This window comes from Thalia democratica, chromosome 8 (assembly GCF_965202585.1).
Source record: "Thalia democratica chromosome 8, ktThaDemo2.hap1.1, whole genome shotgun sequence".
Taxonomy (NCBI): Eukaryota; Metazoa; Chordata; class Thaliacea; order Salpida; family Salpidae; genus Thalia; species Thalia democratica.
In genome coordinates, this window is record NC_139172.1 from 44429657 (window position 1) to 44436108 (window position 6452).

The 6452-nt window shown below is 23.4% G+C and overlaps 1 long non-coding RNA gene across 1 annotated transcript; it reads left to right on the forward strand.

Moving 5' to 3' along the window:
• The first annotated feature begins 4824 nt into the window (after positions 1 to 4824).
• LOC145842746 (uncharacterized) lies at positions 4825 to 6452 on the forward strand. The gene is made up of 3 exons (XR_014370208.1): positions 4825 to 4930; positions 5271 to 5360; positions 5914 to 6452. It is a non-coding gene; the product is annotated as an uncharacterized LOC145842746 (long non-coding RNA).

A 6452-nucleotide genomic window follows, 5' to 3' on the forward strand; every position in this document is an offset into this window, starting at 1 on the left:
AACCATTGACTTATTTTTTAAATGTTAAACACTAAAAAACATTACAAAGTTTAAAGAGTTTTTTTATAAAAGAATAGTTTTTATTTGGTTTTCAAATTAGTTGTTTAATTGAATATACTAAAATTATTAAGACTTCTATTCGAGTCCAACAAGTAGTATTTCTTAGACTTAAAAATTAAAAAAAAAAATTATTTTTATACATGATACATTTATGCATGAACTAAACGTTTTTATTTTTAAATTCAATATTAAACCTTGTTTAAGAATAATCGTAGAGATGTATAACTAAATGATTTTACGTTAAAAAAAACAAAAACAACTCTTTAGTTATACTTTAACAAAGACATTGTTTTTTTATTTTAAGTTTTGGTATAGATAGCAATAAAATATTTAAAAAAAAGACTAGCATATTGTAATTAAAAAATTTAAATCCTATTGAACATACATCTGTATGTTTTATTATCAAAAAAGTTAAGGTTGTCGAAAATGTTTAAAAAAATTCATAAGTATTATTTCATTTAAGTGTTATATTATGGTAAAAAAATACACTTTGTAGAAAAGTGATTAAACAATAAAACTTGTATCGCTGTTTCCTTCATTTACTTAAGTTATTTATAGTCTAAATAGGTTTATTTTTAAGTTTTTCAGTCTTAATACTTACAATTAAATGTCAGATCTAAACATTTACTTAAAAAAAGAAAATCTAATTTTTGAAATACATTCTTTATCATTAGCAGTAAACAAACTAGAGTTTTGATTATACAGATTAAATAATGTTGGAGTTAGTGTGTTTTAGTTTGTAAGAGTTCTAATGTTTAAGTAGACATTTAACATTTACAAACAGCTTTCTTCAAAAAAACCGAATTCGAGTTGTATTTCAAAATATTTCAAGGTCATTTTTTCACAAAACGCTTTAAATTACACACATTTCAAACCACACAATTGCAGTAGAGCACGTTCCGTAGTTACACCCATACATTGAAGTTATTTTTCGAGAAAGGGCGGAGATTTTATTTTACAATTGATTGTTATGAGTGTGGTCGAGTTTGGTATTTAAGTGTTTGAATATTTATTTTGCTTCTTAACTGTTGCTGTGGTAACTCCAGGTAGGGTATAACATTTATGAATTAAAATTAAATGCAAGACTAACCTTGTTTATTTTATTTTAAAGTCTAGTTTTTATGATTCTATGCCAAAAAGTTTTAAGCTTGTTTAAATTTAAAATAATTTACATTAAATCAAATTCAATTTGTCATACAAACATTTCTTTGAGTTTTCTTCTGCTTTTTATTTTCTGGAATAATATTTTAAAACATTAATTTTTTATACTAGAAAAATTGTAACCTTATTCAAAACCAATCCTGTAACTTACAGAAATGATTTAAGAAAACTTAAAACACACATAAAAATTTATTCATGTAAGTTTTAACAGGTAATCATCGTCATAATAGGTATATTCAGTTGTTTCATATTAATATTAACTATAAATATTTGAACTTTTTGGTGTTTTACTTTTAAAACTTGAAAAAACACTCAATTCAAATTACTTTGAAATCTTTGTGTAATTGTAAAAAAAATTCAAGTTTTACACTTAAAATGTTGTTTTGGTATTTTTTTTTTTTTTGCAAACAAACTCAACTTTAGGATGTTTTTTAATTTGTCTTGGTTTTTTTTTTATAAGTTTCCGATAGCTTCCGTAAAATGATAAAGTTTTTTATTTTTAATTATTCCCCTTTTAATGTGTTAATTTAAAGCTTTGAAACGAGGTCATTATTTCATTATTCGTGTTTACATTATTCATATCCTTAGGACGATTATAGACAAGATTTTACAGAAGCTCGCAGACTAGCGAACAATAAAACTAAATGGCAAATTTGTCGTTACAGAGCAAATCAAACATAAAACTCACAGAAAGCAAACATGGATTGGTATTTTCTTTTGTTGAGAAAGTGATTTTTCTTGCCATAACATTTCTACTTGTTAATCCGTAAACCCAGTAAACAAATAAACCGAAAGGTTAACAAATAACATTTCGAGATTATTGCTCAAGTTTGAATGTGCTAAATGTAATTTATGTTTTACCAAACATTGCATTGGTAGTAATCTGTCTACAGAAAGTTCTAGTTTATTTGTTGTATAACAGCTTAAAATTTAAAATAAATTTAATAGCAATTTATTATTCCAAATTGACAATAACATAAAATCTTTATTTTGTTTAACAATATAAATTTTAACAATATCGTTAAGTTTAAACACTTTTTTATGATATATATTACACTGAACAGTATAACGTGAACTATTTGTCTATAAACGTTCTATTTGTTTTTATTTTTGTTGTGTTTAATTTAATATAAAAACAAGAAAAAATCAATTAGTTTTTAAAAGTCAACAAGTTTTTAAAAATAATAAAATTTATAATGTTAAATACTGTATGTAGTATTGTTGAAATCTATCATATCTGTCTGCAGAAAACTATAAGTGTTTGTTTTAATGGTTTTTATTAAGTTTTAAACTTTGTACAGACTGCGAATTTAAATTTTAAAGATTTTTGCTTATTTAAGTATAATTTTTGTGTTCAATATTAAACTTTTTTCAAAAATACTATAAACTAAATAGCTACTGCGAATTATTTGTATGCAGAATTTTAAATTAATTGAGTGTTTCATAGTTTTTTAAATACAACTTAGGTATAGTTCAAGTAAATGTCAAAGCTTAAAGTAAACTTAAATTTTGTAAAAAAGTTTTTAGTTTACTGTAAAAAACTTTGTGTTATTCAGTTTTGAATTTTTTTACAGACTGCGAATTTGAAGAAAACAAATTAAAATGCTCAGCATTTTTATGAATTTTGTATTTGTATTGTTGTGAATACTGAACTTTGTACAAAATTTATTCTAAACTAAGCATTATACTGTAAGTAATTTGTTTGTAGAAGTTTATAGCACTTCGTGTTTTATGTTTGTCGTGTTTACCACAAAATATAAATAAAGTAAATTTTTAAGTTGAACAAAACATTTCAAATTCATTATATTTTTTAATTTGATGTAACAAATGCTTTTATATTGAGTTATTAATTTCTGCATTTTCGTACAAACTGCGTATTTGAAGAAAACAAATTAAAATATTTCAGATTTTTGCTGTCTTTCGTTTTATTATTGTGTATAAAAGTCGATCTAATATTTTTTACAAACTTTTCTGTCTTAGTTTATTTCTAATAAAAAACTACAAATAAAGTTTTAGTAAAATACTTATTATGGGTTGTTGTAAAAATTGTATTTTTGAAAAACTTTAAATTAAAGTTTAAAAGTTCTGTAGTTTATTTAGTGCTAAAAACTAAATCTTTCAAAAAAGTTGCAATAATGTTTCATTACTTTAACTATTTTAATTTTTCTAGTCTTTGAAATGAAAATATATACCTATTTTGTTATTGTTATGTATTTCATTTATTCAAAAAAAAAACTTAAACGTTAAGTATTGTAAACTTAACCAAACAGAATTTAAAAAAATGCTAGAACTATTTGTTTTACAACTAAGCTGATTTTTCGGTATTCATAAAGTTTTAAATTAAATAAAACTTTCTACTTGCATGTTGTACCAAAATACTTTCATACAACATATAGAAAAAGCTGCATTCACTTTTGAATAAGTATATAAGCCAAAAAAATAAAACGAAAGTTAGTTTTTTAGTAACAAAGCTTATTATAAGAAATGTGAACATTTTATTTTCAATATAACTTGATGTTATACTTAAGTTAACTCTAAAATTATTTAAGATTTTGTAGTTAAAATTTTTCATTTTATCATAGTCAGGTACTATTATTTTTTAAACTTTAAGTTAGTTTAACACAATTAAAAACTACATATAATTATGCATCCATCAAAACTAATTTTCAGAGTAACTTTAAAATACTTTTGCAGTTTTGTACTGTAAAAATTGTTTGGTAAGTTCAATCAACAAGCCAATTATTTTTAACGAAAATGCGTCAGTAGCAACAAAAATTCTGGTTAGTTTTTACATTTTGTATAAAAGTCTGCATGTAGGAATTTATTTTCAAACCGGGCTAATCAAGAATTTCCAGCGTTTTAATTCAGCGCGGCAATCACAGTAAAACTGCGACCCGGAAAGATAGTTGTTTTATCTTTTTGATAAAGGAAGCTGATTTGTTTGCGGAGATTTTAATCAGTTAAAGAGGATTGAAAATCGGAGCATAAACAAGATTAAAAGTATTTTTTATTAAACTTAATGGCTTGTCATCAATCATTGTAATATAAATTTCTGAATTTCTGAACATTAGCATTTAAAAATGTTTAATGTTTTAAGTAAGCTTTTGGTTTTAAATGTAAACAATCTACGTAAGTTTGTTAACGTTTCAAAATTTTACTTCCAATCTTTTTATCAAAATGCATTCCATAGATAGGTCAAAAAAGTCTATAAGTTGTTTGTATACTAATTTGAAAATCGATTACACTAAAGAACAATTTTATTAAAACTTTGTCCAAAAATAGCGTAATTCAATATACCTCTAATAGAAAAAACGAAAATATTTACAGGAAAATTTCTAAAAATTATGTAAAAAATTTGTAACTCAATTTTAAACTGTTTAAGTGTGTCAAAAGTGACGATGATTAATGTTCACAGGAGCAAGTAAAAGTTTAAAAGTGAGTGCATGTTTCCGTAGTATTTGCTATCTCCGATGTATATCATTATGACGTCATATACGCTTTATTTCTAAAGAAGGAGCTACTAAATGCCCGAAGCATTATTTACTACCAACAACATTTTTAGTATATATAAGCGCAATTCAGCGCTTCAAATCTACACTTTTATCGGCTAAAGTCATATACACTTACAACAATAAATTAAAAATGAGGATTTCTTTGATTTTTGTTTTGATCATTTTGCTTGGAGTGCTCACAACTGCTAAAAGACAAAGTAAGTTATAGTTTTACGTACTTATATTTGTAAGTTTTAAATGATAAATTAAAGTTCAATAAATTAATATAGTTTTTCTTATGCCGTTTTACTTTTAATTTTAAATTACAAACTAGTTTCTTCTTGAAATATTGTATATGCTGTAAAAACATTAAAATATTTTCATATTTTTATAAACAAAAAATTAATTAATCTGATAAACTTAATAATTAAATTATATTAAGTTCGGAAACAGTCTAAGTTTTTTCAAAAGTTTGTATTTTTCATAAACAAGCTAAAACTAAATAAGGATAATTTAGCATAAACTTATTTTTTTTTAATGAAATAAAATGTTTTATAGGCAGAAGAAAATTGAACTTTTGTAAGAAAAACGAGTCTGGTGAATTTGTTCACAATTGCAAGACATTCAAGGACTCAATCAAAAGAGAAAGTAAGTTTTTTTTTAATAATACTAAAACAAAATTAGAACAGCTTGTGTAGCCTTTATGTTTTTGGTGGTAAAATTTATGGTTTGGCTTAATCAATGTTATAGTATAAAACGTATACAAAAACCAATAAAATCGAAAAGTTTTATTTATTACTACTTTTTTACTTAAACTTAAGCTTGTAATTTTTGCTTTTAATTTTTACTTATCGTCAAAGTATAACTTAATGTTTTAAAGTAGTTTTTTTTAAATATTACCAATAAATTGGCTAAGCAAATGTTTAATTAGCTCAAAAAGATGAAAGCTCTTAGTTCGATAAAAGTTAAAACGCTTTTTACAAAGTGAACACTTTTATTTTCTAACTTAAAAGACTGTTTTTTGGCTTACGTTTAAAATTTTTTAGATAATGTAACAATACGTACAATACAACGTATTAAAAACATTTGAATACCTTTGTCGGTATTTTAAACTTTAATTATCGATGTTTTATTTAGTGCTTTTATGACTATATGTAAAGCCAGTTTTGTAAACAAATTATTAATAGATATTTTTCAACAGTAAAATGCAAGATCATGCAACAAATATGCACCAGATCGAAATCTCTCAAGTCTCTGTTTTGATTTGAAAAAAGTGGAATCCTGAATAATCTGAAAACCTGAATAAACTGATTAGCGAACCGGAATAAAATTCAACTTATTATTTATTTTTTATTTGTTTTACAGTTGTTATAAGAACCATAAAAATCGATTTAAAAAAAAAACTTTTTTGATATAAAGCTTTATATTATGCGTATTTTCAATTCCTAATCATACTGTTTGTAAACTTGTAATTTATGTTTTATTTATTTTATTTTAATTTATTTCAGAAAATACTTTTCAAAAAAATATTTATTTTCTCAAATCTTCTGATCAAAAGATCTGATAAGTTGTATTTTGCATAGCTTACAGCTAATACTTGAAACACTTTTAAAGATTAAAAACCATAAGTGCTTTTAAAAGATTAAAGCATTTTTTATTACAGGTTTTTCAAGTACTTGTTTTCAAAATTTATTAAAATACAATTTGTAACCTTAGATTTTTATTGGTTTACAAAATTTA